At 40.0% G+C, this 17886-nt stretch overlaps 1 protein-coding gene across 2 annotated transcripts in view; it reads right to left on the bottom strand.

Annotated features, from left to right (window-relative positions):
* Positions 1 to 17886, bottom strand: part of lpin1.L (lipin 1 L homeolog) — a 96859-nt gene that overhangs the window by 65211 nt on the left and 13762 nt on the right. The window lies entirely within an intron of this gene.

Genomic DNA, 17886 nt, shown 5'->3' with positions numbered 1-17886 from the left:
TAACACTAGCAGGCAAGCCAAATAAAAATGTCAACTATTTAGAATAACATTAACTGCCTACAGAATCGTCATGGGAATAACAAAGAGGGATCTTGAAAAAAACGAGCAATGAGGACAATTTTTTCTATTAAATAATCATTTTGTTTCCTAACCCCTCCATGCAGACAGGGCATTAGTTCTCAGAGCTGATTCTTAACAAAATTGGGTCACCATGCTCTTTAGGCTCTCCATTATCACTTTCATAGTGTAAATTTCACCCTGAAATAGAAAATATTAAAGGAGTAAAATGTAAATATAAGACATACTTCATCTCATGGAAATAATAAACTTTAGAAATATAATTAATTACTAATTCTGTACCATTTCTGAATTAATCAGCAATATGTCTCTCTATATGCAGCTCCTGTCAGAGCCAGTTATTTCAAAAGACAGTTAGCTGTAATACATTTTGGACAAAAAGATTAATGTGATCTAATTCTCTATGACAATGGGGCGTTTCATATTCGGCATCACAAAGAGTGAGTCCTCAATTCTGGAGCTTAAAGTCACTTCCTACCTAAAGGTATCATATTCAAATATATAGATTTTATATATCATAATAAAATACATGACATTTACAATACATAACATGACATGGGAAGCTACTTATTTTATCATGTGACACAGCTGCAGTATTTTGATGAAATAAACTGTAATGCAAATCTACCAACAGGGTTGTCCAGCTGACTTTATCCTGTATAGTCATGTACTGCACACAGGCCACATCTTTTCTTTGACTGACAGTTTTCCTTGAGTACATTATGGTTATTCCATCACAAAGAAATAACAGTAGACACAGTCCCACCGTAAACAATGATTAGTGAATGTGTCTTAGATAATGCAGAAGAATCAAAGAAAAGAAAACTACTAATTAGCTTTTGCAGTTGTTGGTAATTAACATGACCCAGTGACACACTGTCACTGGGAGAATCATAAATCACTTCATGTTAAGCTGGTTTTGCCAATCAACACAGCATTTAATGCTATAATTACGAAAATGAAATAGTACAGGAGTTTCTGTTTCCTGCCACCTGCCCAACCCTTACCCTGCCCTTACCCAGTCAGAAAAGTTTATGTAATTTAATATTGCAATACAAATAAAAGGGAGTAGTGAATTAAATGGTGAATACGTGTTTGCCATGTTAAATTGCTTCTATTTTTAGCACATTTAACGTTCTGTTTAGTGTAGTTCTGAGGGCATGTAGTTATCTGTGAAGATCTTCTAGCACCGAAGATGCAGTTCGGTGAACTGCAGTGAATTTATTAACTTACTATATTACTATGTCCCTGCAGTGTACAGTCTTAAGGTGGCCATACACGGGCCGATAAAAGCTGCCGACAGACCAAGTCGGCAGCTTATTGGCCCGTGTATGGGGGCCCCCGACGGGCTTCCCCGATCGAGATCTGGCCGAAAGTCGGCCAGATCTCGATCGGATGGGGTTAAAAATCCCGTCGGATCGCGGCCGCATCTGTTCGTTGATGCGGTCCCGCGATCCGACCGCCCATTTGGCGAACGCTAGGATCCGATCGTTGGGCCCTAGGGCCCACGATCGGATCAGCCCGATATTGCCCACCTCAAGGTGGGCATATCGGAGGGAGATCCGCTCGTTTGGCGACATCGCCAAACGAGCGGATCTATCCGTGTATGGCCACCTTAAGTAAGCTATGGACTCTTACACAAAGACATTTCTTGTGCATCTAAAAATTAGTACAGGTATTGGACCTGTTCTCCAGAATGCTCGGGATCAGTGGTTTTCCTGATAAAAGATCTTTCTGTAATTTGGCTCTTCATGTAAACATTAAATAAACCCAATAGGCTGGTTTTGTTTAGAATAAGGATTAATTATATTGTGGTTTGGATCAGGTACAAGGTACTGTTTTTAATAAAAACTACTTGCCCTGGTGATCCAGTGGTGCGGCGGGGACGGCCGCCAGGCCATGCTTGCTTCCTAGGGCGCGTGCGCCTGCGTCTCGTTTCTAATATAGACGCGGACGCGCTGGCGTAATGACGCAAGCGCGCAATGGCGCGAAATTCAAACCACTATAAAAGGCTCATTTGGGCTCCTAGACCTTGCCCGTGTCCTGGTGGTGTTAAGCTTTGAGCTATCTGTTCCTGATTCTGATCTGTATCCTGTTTTGACTCCTGCCTGGCTATTTGTCTATTCTGAATTCTTGTATCCTGACCCTTGCCTGAATATCGACTACCTCTTCTGCCTCATCCCTCTGATTGACTACCTGGTTTTGACCCTTGCCTGCCTGACTACGTTTATTCTCTGCCTGCCTCGACCCAGCCTGATCTGACTACGATTCTGTGTTACGCCTTGTACCACGACCTTCGGCCTAAAGACTCTAGCTAACAGTCGTGCCCCTCTGCCTACCCAGAACCTCTAGCCTTGCACCTCTCGTTTAAGTCCTGGTGGCATCCAAGTAGCCGAGGGCTCCTCCCGAGGCCAAAGGCGGTCACACTACATGTGAAGCACGAGCCGAGACCAGGGTGCCTGGCATTTGTTCTGGTGTTGGGAGCCGACCGTGACACTGTTTTATTATTACAGAGAATACTTCTATGTTAAGTCACATAGGTTGTTTCTTAGTGCATCTACATTTACTTTTTAAGGGAATAAATTGAGAACAGTAACAATTATTTAAAATGACAACCATGTCTGTTCTGTGTTTTTAGCTGAAAACATAATGCCCCAATCTATGCTCTGAAGGGCAGCTCTTAAGGCGCTAAAATTAGCTTTTCTGAAAGTCAGGGTTCTTGTTGCCCCAGTGTATATTTGTTTTTTTTGCACCAGACATTAAATGAGATCACATAATGGTCACTATTGCCCAGAGGTTCAATAACTTTCTCAACAACTTGTACCATAAAATTGTCATGCAACAAGTTTATAAACTTGCTCCCATTAACAGCCCTCGCAGTAATGTTCCTCCAGTCAATACCTGGGCAATTAAAATCCTACATTATTAATACTTTTCCCTAATAATATTAGCCTTTTCTATTTGTATCAGGAGCTTAGGGTGGCCATACATGGGCAGATAAAACCTGCTTATATCGGCACTTTAGATTCTGCAGTTTATCTGCCTGTATAGGGGGCATTCAGACTGGTTGCCCTGATCTCATGCAAAAAAATGGCCAGATATCGATCAGGCAGGATTGATTTTTTTTTTGGCGATCGAGAACCTCCTCGCAGACATTTCCTTCATTGTAATCAGATTGTATGGCCACATTTAGCCTCCTCCTCTTCATTTACATTAGGGGGTCTATAACATACTCCTACAATTAATTTGCTGGACATTTTACAATCAGTGAAGAGTTCTACCAATAAGGCTTCTGCCCCTTTATTTTCTAATATCACCTACTCCTTTATATCAGCTTTTAAATCCTGCCTAACAAACAGACATACGCCTCCACCTTTTCTATTGCCTCTGTCCCTCCAAAACAAAGTTTAGCCACTAATTAACTGCCAAGTCATGTGTCTCATTCAGTCATGTTTCGGCAACATGAAACTGATTGAACTGATTAGAATATTTCTTTGTAAGGACTGTAGAATATATTGGTGCTGTATACAGTGTCAAACATACAATAGTTCAAAAGACATACAAATTATGTATCGTGGTGCTCTATCTGGAAACCTTGCTGCTTTGGTTTCAATATTCCATGCAAACAATGAAGGATCAGATGGCACACACTTCAGCAATGGTGCTAAAAATTAAGTGATTTATTGAGATCTCCACACAATGTTTCGGAGGTACAACCTCCTTTCTCAAGTGCTCTCCTTTTGCTTTTGGAGGTACAACCTCCTTTCTCAAGTGCTCTTTCACTTTAGAGAGGAGGTTGTACCTCCGTAACCTTGTGTGGAGATCTCAATAAATCACCTACGTTTTAGCACAATTGCTGAAGTGTGTGCCAGAATATATTCTTCATTGTTTGCATGCATGCAATATTGATCTGCTGGATGAATGTACATACCTGCTCTTTTTCGTTTTTTCAAATGGTCTACAATACTTAATAAGACACATCATATTATTTTCTAAAGCCATAACTGATCAGAATAATGGATGAGAATAATGTCCGATTAAAAAGGTAGTGTACCTCTGGGTTGTGTAACTTTTCAACAGGCAACACCCTCTGATGCTGTCAGTGGTGACTTTAAACTCACATATTAATCTTGGAAAGCTGCCAGTCACGTCATTAGGGCTTTTGACGTTAATTAACCAAGAAAACAAGGTCTAAACCACTGACATCCCAATTATTGCAGGAACATGTTTACAGCTTTCTGCATTTATCATCAGCTCTTCAGTAAACAAAAATAATGTTCCTCTCCTGTATCAAACACTGTGGTGTTGTGGAATACAAATATGGCAAGGAAAATAGCATTTGTTCAAAAAAGTATAGTTTTGCTGGATTTTTTTTAATAGCTGTAGGTAAGCACTGAACATAAAGGAATTGATTTTTCAAATACTTAATTCACAGTGTCACACCACCCCTTCCCCCCCCCCCCCACACATATACTGTATATAAACCTGAATTTGTACATTTATTTTCTATTGAAAGTAGTTTCTCTCTGGGTTTTTGCCATTTTCTGCACTGCTGATTCTAGCTGCACATACCACAAGGAATAATGTTACAATATTTACCCTAAAGCCAAGACTCCAAACTACACAATAAGGGGCCGATTCACTAACTTCGAGTGAAGGATTCGAAGTAAAAAAACTTCGAATTTCGAAGTGTTTTTTGGGCTACTTCGACCATCGAATGGGCTACTACGACTACGACTTCAAATCGAACTATTCAAACAAAAAATCGTTCGACTATTCGACCATTCAATAGTCGAAGTACTGTCTCTTTAAGAAAAAACTTCGACCCCCTAGTTCGCCATCTAAAAGCTACCGAACTCAATGTTAGCCTACGGGGAAGGTCCCCATAGGCTTTCCTACGTTTTTTTGATCTAAGGATATTCTTTCGATCGTTGGATTAAAACCCTTCGAAACGAAGGATTTTATCGTTCGATCAAAGGAATAATCCTTTGATCGTTCGATCACACTATTTGCGCTAAAATCCTTCGACTTTGATATGCGAAGTCGAAGGATTTTAATTCCCAGTCGAATATCGAGGGTTAATTAACTCTCGATATTCGACCCTTTGTGAATCGGCCCCTAATTGTAATATACCAAGGCAGTAGAACGTGCATAGTGCAGTTTTTTTTGGACCACAAAAGCATTTTTTCCGCAAAACTCCACATGGGAAGTTGCACCTGCTGCAGTAACAACAAACACATCAAAATGACCCAAATTTCCGGACAATTATAGCCCATTTTCACCTGAAAATGGGTCAGGGGTCCAACACTGCTTTGATATCCCTGACACAGGTATGGCATCCATTATCCAGAAACCTGTTGTCCAGAAAGATCCAAATTACTGAAAGGCCGTCTCCCATAGACTCCATTTTAGCCAAACAACAATAAAACAGTACCTTGTTCTTGATACAAACTAATAGATAATACCAGCCTGTTGGGTTTATTTAATGTTTACACGATTTTCTAGTAGACTTATTGCAGAAGCACAAGCTCAGATTCGGGGAGATTAGTCACCCGGAGACAAATCTCCTCTTCATTGGAGTGACTAATCTCCCCAAACTGCCTCCCCTGCCTTCCCGACAGCTATAATGTAAATCGCCAGCAGGATGGCACTCAGAGCTCTTCATTTTCTGAAGTCGCCCGAAGTGCCATCACGCCGGTGATTTACATTCTAGCTGGCAGGAAGGCAGGGGAGGCAGTTCAGGGAGATTAGTCGCCCGAAGAAGAGATTTGTCACCGGGCGACTAATCTCCCCGAATCTGAGCATGTGTCTCTTCCCTTAAGGTATAAAGATCCAAGTAATGAAAAATACATTATCCCAGGACCTGAGCATCCTGGATAACAGGTCCCATATCTGTATTAGGGGTCAATTACCAATGACCAAGAGCAAGTACTAGAGCTCATATAACCAGTACATTTCAGCGATTTGCATTTTATCCTGGATTAAAAATCTAGTACAAGGTCCGGAAAACAGCTAGGAAGTTGCAAGCCTGTATGTAAAACATTAAACATTCTTTTATTATAAAATACAGTTCTGTGTCTTTATATAAGATAATGGCAAAACTCTAAATCCCATTTTATTTAACAGAAAAGGTTCCATAACTAAACATATTTTGATTTATCTCATTACAACATCACATATTTTTCAATGGAAACAGATGCAGAAAGGTAGGTTTTTGCTCTCTTGCAGCTATGTTCCAGAAGAGTCTGTGCAGTGAAAGGCTTGCACTTAAAACAGCAAAGTCATCACAGTTGGCTACAGGACTAAACCTGCCCATTATTAGCAGCGAATAGTGCTTTGGAACGAAAAAGGGGGACAACAATGCACATTGAACTGGCTCTCATGATCTATGTTTGGGAGGTTCAATTTTCTCCAGAGGCCGATTAATTAAAATGGGTAATTAATTAGACCATCTGTGTTCTGCTGCCAGGACTGGCGTTACATAATTGTGGGGCCCCTGGCAGTGCAAACCCAATTGCCTTGTGCAAACTGCCAGTTTCTGACTTGCTGCCCAGACCATGTGAAAGGGTAGTCTGCAAGTTTCTGCCTCAATCCCCCCCCCCAGTTGGTAGTTTGGTGTAAGCAAGGAACAATGAAGTCAAGGTAAATATCCATGCCAGTATATGCACTTGCAAGAGCCATGTTGCTGGCTATTCTCATAAACTAAACTACATAGTATATCTACTATACAAAATGTACACTTCACTTTTTACAGATAGTATTGTACTTTGTATAGTGACACCATTTATGCTTTATCATTTACAATTCTGAGTATGTCATCAATTCTGTGCAAGCCCTGCACAAAACTGTACAAAAATACACTTTAGTAACAAAAACAACAGAGAGTTTCCTAGAAAACCCTCTGTTTGTCCTTAGGATATTGTTCTTGAAAAGAGGAGTTGGTCCTCACTGTCCAATCAAAAGCCTTCCTCTCCAATGCACGAATCTAACCCTCCCGTGATTGGATGACCCCTGGCCCCATGTAACAAATGACTTGTACCAAGCACTGCAGCAGCTGTGGGAATTCTGCCTTCTGCCAGCAAATAACTGGGATTTCCTTACAAATGTAAGAAAGAAAACTTATTTCAGCTTGGCTCATTGTATGCAGAATGCCAGTCCCTAGTGTTCATGGCTGGCTCATCTATAGGTTTGGCATCAGCACTGGGGCTCTTTCAATTAACCCTTTGTTTTCTGGAGCAGATGCTGTTTTGAAAAATGTTAATGTATATCAAAAAGTTTCTTAGGATTACATTTTGTTTCATTACGCAAAAATTTGTTTTTGGGTGTACACTGACTTTAAAGGGGTTGTTCACCTACAAACAAGTAGTTGTTTTCTGGTAGATCACCAGAAATTACGACTTTTTTCAATGACTATGTGTCACCGTTTTTCTAATATTGAAGTGTAAAGAGTTATTTTTCCACTTCTACAGCAGCTCTGGGAGGGGGGGTCGCCGACCCTGTAAACTGTTCGAAATTGAAACATTTAGTTGATACATTTCTTATCTTTGTCCCGGCTGAGCAGAATCTCTGGGTTTCATTACAGGCAGCTGTTAGAATTGATACAATAGTTGCTAATACTCCAGAGATGCTGCTGAGAAATGTATCGACTTAATGTTGCAAAATTTAAACAGTTTAGAGTCTGCGCCAGAGTCAAATACCAGAAAAAATAAATAATGGAAAGTAATTGAAAAAAGTCTTTATTTCTGGTGAACTACCTGTATCTGAAAACAACTGAACTGAAAAAAGTGTTTCAAAGGTGAACAACCCCTTTAATTCTGTCTTTCTGGCCCCCTTAGGGGAATCTGGAGCAGTAACTGGGGGTGCCTTTATAAAATCCAGTGAGCATGGACGTAACAATAAAGGAAGCAGACCCTGCGGCTGCAGGGGGCCCCAGAAGTATACAGGCCCCATGAGACCCTAATTCATATACAGTTTCAATAAATATTGGTAAAACAAGTCACTAAACATTTTGGGGGCCTGAAAAATAATTTGCTATGGGGCCCTGACTGGTTGCTTTAGTAAATGTAATGGAAAAGTTTATCACCCGTGCTAGTAAATTAGCCCCACAGTCTTGACTAAATGGAACAGAGAAGTTTATCTAACTCTTTTCTTGCAGTACCAACAGTATTGAATTTAAATATATATTTTTTTGCTTCTGCATCCGTGTCCCATATTTAGAGCACATGCCATTTGTTATTGTTCTTACCTAACCATGAGCTTTTGTGGGGCACATTGATCTGCTGTAGAAGGCATATGGGTTGGATGTGCATGATAGAAGCAGTATGGATAATACATATGTTCCTTTAGATAATACATATGTTAGCTACAGTATGACAGTATGGATGCACTCATGTACAGGTACATGGAGTCAAATGAGCCAAATAATGGATCAGATCAGGAGATAAGTTGGTAAAACAAATAATAAAGTGCCAGACAGGGCTTCAATTTGAAATCACGGGGCCCCGTACAACAACATTTTCTGGGCCCCCAAGTCCTAGCCCCACACCACAGTTTAAAGACCACACAGACATCAGTGCTAAAAACGGTAAACTCCCCCCCCCCACACAAGTTATAAAAAGCCATTGATGGCCAGGGCCACCTTATATACTAAATTCTGCTAAAAATCATGGAAACATTAAATTAACCCAATAGGATTGTTTTGCTTCCAACATGCAGCTAAGTTAACATCATACCTACCATACAGGGTACCGTTTTATTATCACATTTTAGAATGATAATTATTTCCTAAAAATCGACTCTGTGGGAGATCATTTGAAGCATTCTGGGTGATGGGTTTCTGCATAAGGGATCACATACAAACTCACTGCAGAATTATATAGAAAGTAACTGAGCTCTGGTGTATTGTGACACAACATTATTTAGACATTTGGTAAAGAAAAGAGTGTAACCACACACACACACACACACACACCCACAGAACACACAGTTTGCACACAACATGTACCATTTACTATAGCTCCATAGTGTTTCCTCCTATTTATAAGGGAATCCAGAGATTGTGTAGTGTAGTATACAGGTATAGGACCTGTTATTCAGAATGCTCAGGACCTGTGGTTTTCCAGATAAGGGATCTTTCTGTAATTTGGATCTTCATACCTTAAGTCTACTATAAAAAATAATGTAACCATTAAATACACCCAATAAGCTGGTTTTGCTTATCTTAGTTATATATTTTTATAATTAATGTAAATGTTTTAATTGAGTAGGCTGGCCCGCCACTACTTGTTATTACTGTTGAATAAAAGGATATGATTTACTGATAACCTCAATTCAAGAGTGCACTGCCATTACACTCACTCGTGGGTGTAAACTGATTTTAGATTCTATTGAATCGTATTATTTTTGCCTCTGGGAGGAAGCCTTAGTATACTTAATTTACTAAAGGGTGAAGTGACTAACGCTGGTGAAAATTCGCCAAAGTGACGTCGTTTCAGTACTTCGCCGATTTACCAATGGCCACAGGCTTAACTTCGCTAGCGAAGGAGACTGACGCTGGTGCTCATTCGCACTCGATCGACAAGCGAAGGAACGTAACTGTGCAAATTCAGTAAGATGCGAATTTTACTGAACGTTACCTCTTGCTCCAGACTTGCCTTCGCCACCTCAGACCAGGCGAAGTGCAATAGAGTAGATAGGAGTTCCTCAAAATTTAGTTGAAAAAAAAGTCCCAAAAAACTTTGGCATCTTTTCCTTTTTTCAGGGTGATAGGCTGCAAAAGAGAGTAAAATTTTTTTGGGGTAACCAGCTTCCCCCCTACATTTCCTAACATATGGCACATAGACTATACACTGGGCTCATGTGTAGGGCAATATAACAACTTTATTTTATTTTAATAAGGTTCCCTGGGCTTGTGTATTGTAATGTATTTGCAGCAACATATACATTCATTCAACTTTATCTTCATGCCATACAGAAATTAGCCAAAGCTAGCGCAACTTCGCTCTGCTTGCCAAGTTAACGCTAGCACAACTTTGCCAGCGTTCGGCGCCCTGGACGCAACTTCATTTGTTAGTGAATTAGCACTGTCAGAGCGAATTTTTGCCTGCCGAAGTGTTCCGCTGTCTGCAAAGCGGTCGCTGGCAAATTCTCGGCGCTTAGTAAATTTGCCCCTTAGTATTTTTTCTCAGTGACCCACTGTGTCTTAGAAATGTATATTTAATTTCAATTGGTCTTATTTTATCTGCAAAGACTGCTATTAGTAATAATCTTTCACCTTTCATTAACAGACCTATTTTAATTCATTAGTTATATCTTAGTTTGGATGATGCGCAAATTACTATTTTATTATTACAGAGAAAAAGGAATTGATTTAAAAAATATTTGGATTATTTGGATAAAATGGAGTCTGGGAGAAGGCCTTTCCATAATTCGGAGCTTTCTGGATAAAGGGATTGCATATAACAGATCCCATACCTGTACATTACATCTTTACATCAAGAACAACAATTACATGATCACAACTGACACCCTTTGAACTTTGGAAGACGGTGAGAATGTCCCCATAATAATAGTGACGAGTAGCCTGTACCAAATATTTACTGGAAAGTCCCTATTGCAGGCTTAGCTGAGGCATCTCTTGTTCCTTACAGGGGACATTTCATAAACAACCGGTCATAGTAGAAGGCTGTCATGTGAGCTTTTATATGCACCATTACCCTACAGTCTCATGTAATAATAGGAGACCAACTGATTTCCAATGCTTATCTCTAAGTTCTTGTAAGAAGGCAAACAATACCTATTTACTTTTTATTTAGTGCAGAAGACCAGACATTTTGATTGAAGAGATTCACATATAACTTTTTTTTTTTTTTTTTTTTTTTTTACAGAGGTTTAGTATCATGGCATTTAAATCCACTAAGAAGAAAATTAAGAATGAGGAGATTTCAAGGAAGCTTTGGGGATTTTGTATTTACATGGATTATTTTTGTGCCCTGGTTTAAGAATCTGAAGCAGGATTGGTATATATTTCATCTTCCTCTTATATGATATTTTGACTTCAGTGGCACAGCCTTCTGGCTGAAAAATATCTAGTTACATCATTGGCCCTCACTCTTATGGTGGAATATCTGGCCTAGACTCAGTATGGAGCAACGCAAGTTCAGCAATGCAAGATTTGCTTGCATTGGGCAGCAATACAGAATATGTAGTACAGGTATAGGATCTATTATCCAGAATGCTTAGAACCTGGGGTTTTCAGACAAGGAATGTATCCATAATTTGGATATCAATACATATAGGGTTTTTTTTACTAAAACTCGAGTTTAGATTTTTTTATTAAAACAAAGTCGACCTAACTCCCATACACGGATTTAATTCATCAATAATTCTTCTTGAAAAAGTGATAAAAAAGCGATAAAAATGTTGCGACAAAATTAAGTCGTTAGTTCGAATCATACGACTTTTTCAAATTGATGTCCCGAAAATTCTACTTTATAGAATTGTCACGGTGTCAACTGGAATTTATCAGATTACCAGCACGGATCAATATGTTGAGAAACATCTTCAGGGACATCTGTCATTGACTTCTACATGATCTCAACAGGTTTGAGATTCTGATTTTTAGCAGCTTTGGGGTGTAATAAATCTAAATGAAAAAAAATCTCTAAAATTCGAGTTATTTTTTTCCCTCTAAAAATATGAGTTTTCCCCTTTAAAAACTCAACCTGAACTTTTCATGGTTTAATAAATAGACCTGCTAAAAATCATTAAAACGATAAATAAACCCAATAGGATTGTGCTGCTGCCAATATGGAATTATACAGCTAAATCTGGATCAAGTACAAGGTAATGTTTTATTATTACAGAGAAAAAGGAAATCAGTAAAACAAATTAAAATTATCTTCTTAGAATGGAGTATATGGGATATGACCTTTCCATAATTCAGAGCTTTCTGGATAACAGGTTTCCAGATATGGGATCCTATACCTGTAGTAGTAAACCAATGTAATAATATTTTATATACATTTGCCTGTTAAAATGTTTTGTTCCTATGTTGCTGCTTTGTAAAGAAATAGGAGTACGTCCTACAAACAGAGTTTGGCCACTAGAGGGCCCTGATTCATTTTATTGAGTGAATGGGATTTCACATTTTCTCATAAGAATAATAAAGCTGTTTAGCTTTATATTATTGCACATAAATAAAGCTGCCTGAGCATTAAATTCAGAGATAAAAGAATATAGAGGATTTAAACCATATTTTCGTCACAAGGCACATATTTGCCTTTTAGGTCACAAAAACATTTGAGATCTTTCCTGCAGGGGGCAAATCTGTTCCAGGCACGGGAGTGTAAATACAGCACTTATCATAGGGAATACTCTCAGAAAAGCAATCCCTAGAACTGCATTGCTATGTGATTACGTTATGTTTCCCAAAGCTGTAATATATGTACCTGTCCAAACTGGTTCCAGTGCCAGGCTGGTTCTTATTGTCTCTGCCACCTCAGTATGAAAATGTAACGACAAATCTCAGTCTGGATGTGGTGTCATGAAATGCTCTGGGTCAGACTGTACATACTGAGTCTGTTATGAAATGCTTGGGCCACAAAATATTGTGAAATGGTGGGGCCACAGTTTGCCATAAATGCTACCTTTTACCGTGATGTTGCCTTTCCAACCATGTAAAAACCATGTTAAATGGGTGTGGTATTTGTGGGCATGGGTGCACAAGACAATTTATTATAACCCTCATGCAATTTTTCAATTGTTGAGATGTTGTTTGGGGAGATGGCTTTTCAGGGAGGAATTTAACTGAGAGGAGTTGAAAGGTAAGATGGTAGGACAGGGAATAGTTTTGGGTGTTAGTTGGACATGGCAAGGGACAGAGAGTACAAAAGGGGGGTTGTGGGAGCACTCCTAAGGCAAAGTAAAAATGTATTAAAGTATAATGGAAGTGCTACTGACTTGGCCAAATTAATCAGTGCACATTCCCTGGGCCCCTGTCTAAGTAATTCAGTATATCTGCAAGTGCATGTGTTCACAAAGACAGGGGTTTTTAGTTACAAAGTTATGATCATAAAGTTGATAAGCCACTATACCACGTAATGGTAAACCCCACACAGTGGTCCCTAACTTGTTTACCTCTGGTCATAGTATAAAGCATCTTGTGCCTCTCTGCATAGTAGCATTCATTGAAGTAAATGTATCCTGAACCTTGGTTTCAGTCTGAGGGCTAGCTCTTCCCCCGCCCCTTGACGGGTGCAGCGTTGATTCTGCACCTCTCCCTTCTGCCCCACCACATACCTCCTACCCCAAATAATACATACACACCACTGTTTTGGAAAGAGATGGCCGCAGTTGTTTATTTTAACACAGTAATAAGAATAATTAACATGTATAACATTTTAACCTTTTAACAACCGTTTGTATAACAAAACTTTAACCTTTATCATATTATTCCCCCATCCAAGGGAGAGGGTAATGGGGGTGGGGTGGCTGTACCCCAACTGCCAAGATAGGTTCCTGTTCCATTTCTCCCAAGCCCTAAACCGGGCTGCCTACCTTACCATGAGTACACAGGCCTACCAGGCTGCTTCCACTCACTATGAATACCCCCTTTTAACTTCCCCTGGGGGGTCCTTGCAAAGGTACCCTCCGCAACTGCGACTAAATCCACCATTTAACAGGGAGGGAGGGAGGGATGCTGCGTCCTGCTTCCTCCACGTCCCGGCGCTAAATGGTGAGTATTACCGCTGCTCCTGCCCTGATCACTTGCCGGGTCATGCCAACCAAATGGAGCCCTGTATAGAAAAAAGGGGGCGGGACAGTTGCACTCCTAGGCCCCGTCAAGACCCTGTTAACCCTATACGGGCCATGGGGTCCCAAACTTGCGGCTTTTAAGAGAAAGTGATTGCCCAAACCAATGCCCTTTAAAAAAAAAAAAAAGGATTAAAACGATCGGATCTTTGCATCTATGGGCAGCTTTAGCCTTTTCAGTGCTCCCACAACCCCCCAGAGAGTGACAAATATTAGGATATGTTTCTCAGATATTACCAGGGTCGGACTGGGGGGCCCGGGCCCACCGGGACTGCTGTCCAGGGCCCCCCTCTGGCTCGCCGCTACCTACTTTGAGGCGAAGCGCCGCTCGGCATACTTGCCCAGGTGGGTACATCGGCGCAATGCGCAAAGATCACTAGGCGTGCATGTGCAAAAAAAATTTTTTTTTTGGAAAAACTGTTTGGGAGAGGGGGTCTGGCCCACTAGGGTCGGGGCCCACCAGGTATTTTCCCGGTGTCCCGCTGGGCCAGTCCAACACTGGATATTACACCTGTGTATTTCATATATATATATATATATATATATATATATATATATATATATATATATGTGTAAAGAAACTTCTCCTGAATCCAACAACTAGGCCATGTAAACCTTGGCTGTCATGGCCAAAGATGAGGATATTCAGCATTAACTCTTATATAACAGGGGATTTCCTCATGGATAGTTAAAGGAGAATTAAACTTAAATTCATTGGGGGTGCTAAATGTTAGGCACCACCAGTGATTATAATTGTTTATCTTATACCCTGGGCCAGGGCTCCTGTTAACTGAAAATTGCACCTGCCTAGGGTACTTCTTTAGAATCTGATCCTCCATAATCTTCCTCTTCTGTTTTCTATTCTCCAGGTGCATGTACCTGCACAGTAGAGCAAAATAGCCAGATTTCAGTTTACCTAGCATGCGCCTGCCCTGGTCAGAACAAAGAGCAGAAGCAGCAGAAGAAAATGGCAACATTGAACTTCTGCAGCAATACCCTGAGTTGGTTTTTGAGCGAGCAGGAGTTCTGACCCACAGTAAGCAAGCAATTTTAATCATAGATGGATGCCAAACATTTTGGAATACCAACCCCCCAGTGATTTTAAGTTTAGTTTTCCTTTAAGGGAAAATATGTAGTGATGGAAGAATAGCTAAATTCTTGTTCATATATATAGTGAATGATGCCAGGAGCATTTGATTGGTGGGACACAAGTTTTATATATTTGCCTAATGGTCTTTGTAGGGTGTCCAAATGGTGTTGCCTGCAGTTGTTAGTTCGAGGAAGCCAGTGGGAAAAGACCAGGAAGTCAAGGGGATGGGGAAGGAGAGGGAGAGATTGGTAGGCTACCATCTCACCAAGTAGAATAGATATGTTTATACTGATGTATTCTTGACAAGAATCAAAGAACTATACCAGATCTCCCCCAATGGACACGCACAGTACAAAATAACAAAGCCGAGCCTGGTTCTGCCGCCACCACCTGAGCTAGTACTGCAGATGCCACCCCCTTCTATACTAACTTCTACACTTACCCCTTATGTGTTTACATTCCCAATAATAAAAAGATACAGAGGAGGCTATTTGCTGCCCCAGGTAAAGTGCCGTCTGAAGCAAGGTTTTTACTCATGACTGAAACATGCTGGCACAATAATGGCCTACTCAGTTACACTATATATTATATATATATCATTATAGCATGATTTGGGTTTATTTAGTTACAGAATATGTTACGAAACAGAAAAAAGATACTTGTGATAATTCAGCTGCTCTTTAACTAGCCGTTATCTAACTCTGCAAGTTTTCCAGGCCTGGATTTGTGGAAAGGCCAAATAGGCAGAGTTTTTGGAGGGGAAGAGCTTGTCCTTACTCTTCAATTAATTAACTACAATTTACTTCAAACTATTATAACTTAATACTTAGTGTTTTGGGGCAGGGTTGTCAATCACTTCTGTTTATTTTATGTATATATATGAGATATGGATTGGGATCATAGGCCAATACACTGGCACCATGAAGGGGGAACCATGAAGGGGGCACCATAATAGACTGTCCTAAGTCAGTGGTTTGCAAACTGTAAGATTGGTCTCTAACAAACTGTAAGGTGAGGGCTCTAATCAGTGGTAGGGGGGGCCAGAATGAAAGTTAACTAAGCCTACTAGCTGTTCAAGATTTACCTGAAAGCCCAGATTGAAGGTCAATTATAGGAAGATTTGAGGTGAAAATGTAGCTGCTTTACTAGATTGTCTTCACCCTATGGATGGATGACTGGTCTACCAATATGTTCTGATAACTGTAACCTTGCTATGAGTCAAGGTTGGACCCAGTTGGACCTCTAAGGGTGGCTTGAACTAAAACAGTATTACAAACACTGACCCCGGGTTGATATAAATGACCAATCAAGCTCTGTGTTTCTAAAGAAAAAGATCTCATTGCACCTCATGTACAGACAAGCCACCGATAATAGGAAACGTGGGAACAGGTTCAACATGCCAATGGAACCCACATGATGCTCAAAAATGTCCTGTAACTCTGATCTCTGTTACAGCACAAGTGGAGTCACTTTACCTCCTCGCTGGGTGAGCGGAATAGCTCAGTACATAGTTGCGGAAATATAAAACCTTACTCCACGGTCCACACAGAATGTTAGGCATATGATACCTAGGGCCTGGTTCACTGCCAGGGCTCGAGATGCTGGCAGCACGGTGGGAGGCTGAAACCTAAGTAATTCAGAGCAATTACATTCTCTTAGAGGTTCTCTTAAAGCTACAGTAAACAAGAGAGGTATAGAAGTAATAGTTAGAACTAGTGGAATAGGGTCCCAGCTGATGGAATTATAAATAAGAAATGCAGAAATCGATGGGACATACAGTATATAAAGGCAGTTGTAAGGGCTTTAAAAGGATTTTTTTTGTAGAAAAAATAAACATATTTTAACCCTTTATGTGTTGCAGATTGTAAAATTTACATAAAGCAAGCTCAAGTTAGAGAATGCCATCCCCGCTGATTTTACATTTCTGGGTACAGGTTCATCAATGCAAGAAAAGCAAATAATCATCCAACTTGTAGAAAACATTGGCAGCAGCGTGCTATTGGCTGATTAACAGATCTAAATGATAATGCACTGTAGTATGTATGTACCAGTCCAGTAGCATACATATGATAAATATTATATATAATATGACTTTTAATTATAAAAGAAGCTGTGATGTATGAGTTTCTTCTTTCTTTAACTGGACGCCTGATATACAATATCTCCCATGGGTCACAAAGGCTTATACTCGTATTCCACGGGCCGACTAAAGTTTCTACTGCTTTGTATTCTGTTCACTTGTTACATATCCATATCCAGTAAAAGTCAGAATGTTCTTGGTGCAAGGAACATTGTGTTCTACAGACGTGCTGGGGTTTAAGGACTTCATCATTGAGAAAGGACATTACAGAATCAGTGGCAGCTTCTCTCCCAAAAAAGACAATCTTTCAATGTGACTGCATGTACTTAGGCTTAAAGAGGAACATTTAAATGTGAGCCATATCTCATAGACATACACTTTCTAAATGCTTTCCTTTAAAAGACATTTAGCTCAAATACAATGTCTGGCCAATGGGAAGTCCATAAACAGTTATGGGACCTGTTATCCAGAATGCTCGGGACCTTGGGTTTTCCAGATAATGGATCTTATTTTAGTTGGGATCAAGTACAAGGTACTCATTTAATATTACAGAGGAAAATGAAATTGTTTTTATTACAGAGGAAAAGGAAATTGTTTTCAAAAACTTGGATTATTTATTTATTTGGAGTCTATGGTAGACGGCCTTTCTGTAATTTGGAGCTTTCTGGATAATGAGTTTGCAGATAATGGAGGTCATACCTGTTTAAATATACTGTATAAAAGCTGTGGAGCTGCTGCACACACCTCAGAGGGGACACCACCCTGGTGCAAATAGAAGGCATATGCATAAGTTGCAAAAAGAGGCTGTTGCACTTAAGGGACTTTA

The sequence above is a fragment of the Xenopus laevis genome, chromosome 5L (genome assembly GCF_017654675.1).
Source record: "Xenopus laevis strain J_2021 chromosome 5L, Xenopus_laevis_v10.1, whole genome shotgun sequence".
In the NCBI taxonomy this organism is placed as follows: domain Eukaryota; kingdom Metazoa; phylum Chordata; class Amphibia; order Anura; family Pipidae; genus Xenopus; species Xenopus laevis.
This window is presented reverse-complemented; position numbering and strand designations above follow the sequence as displayed.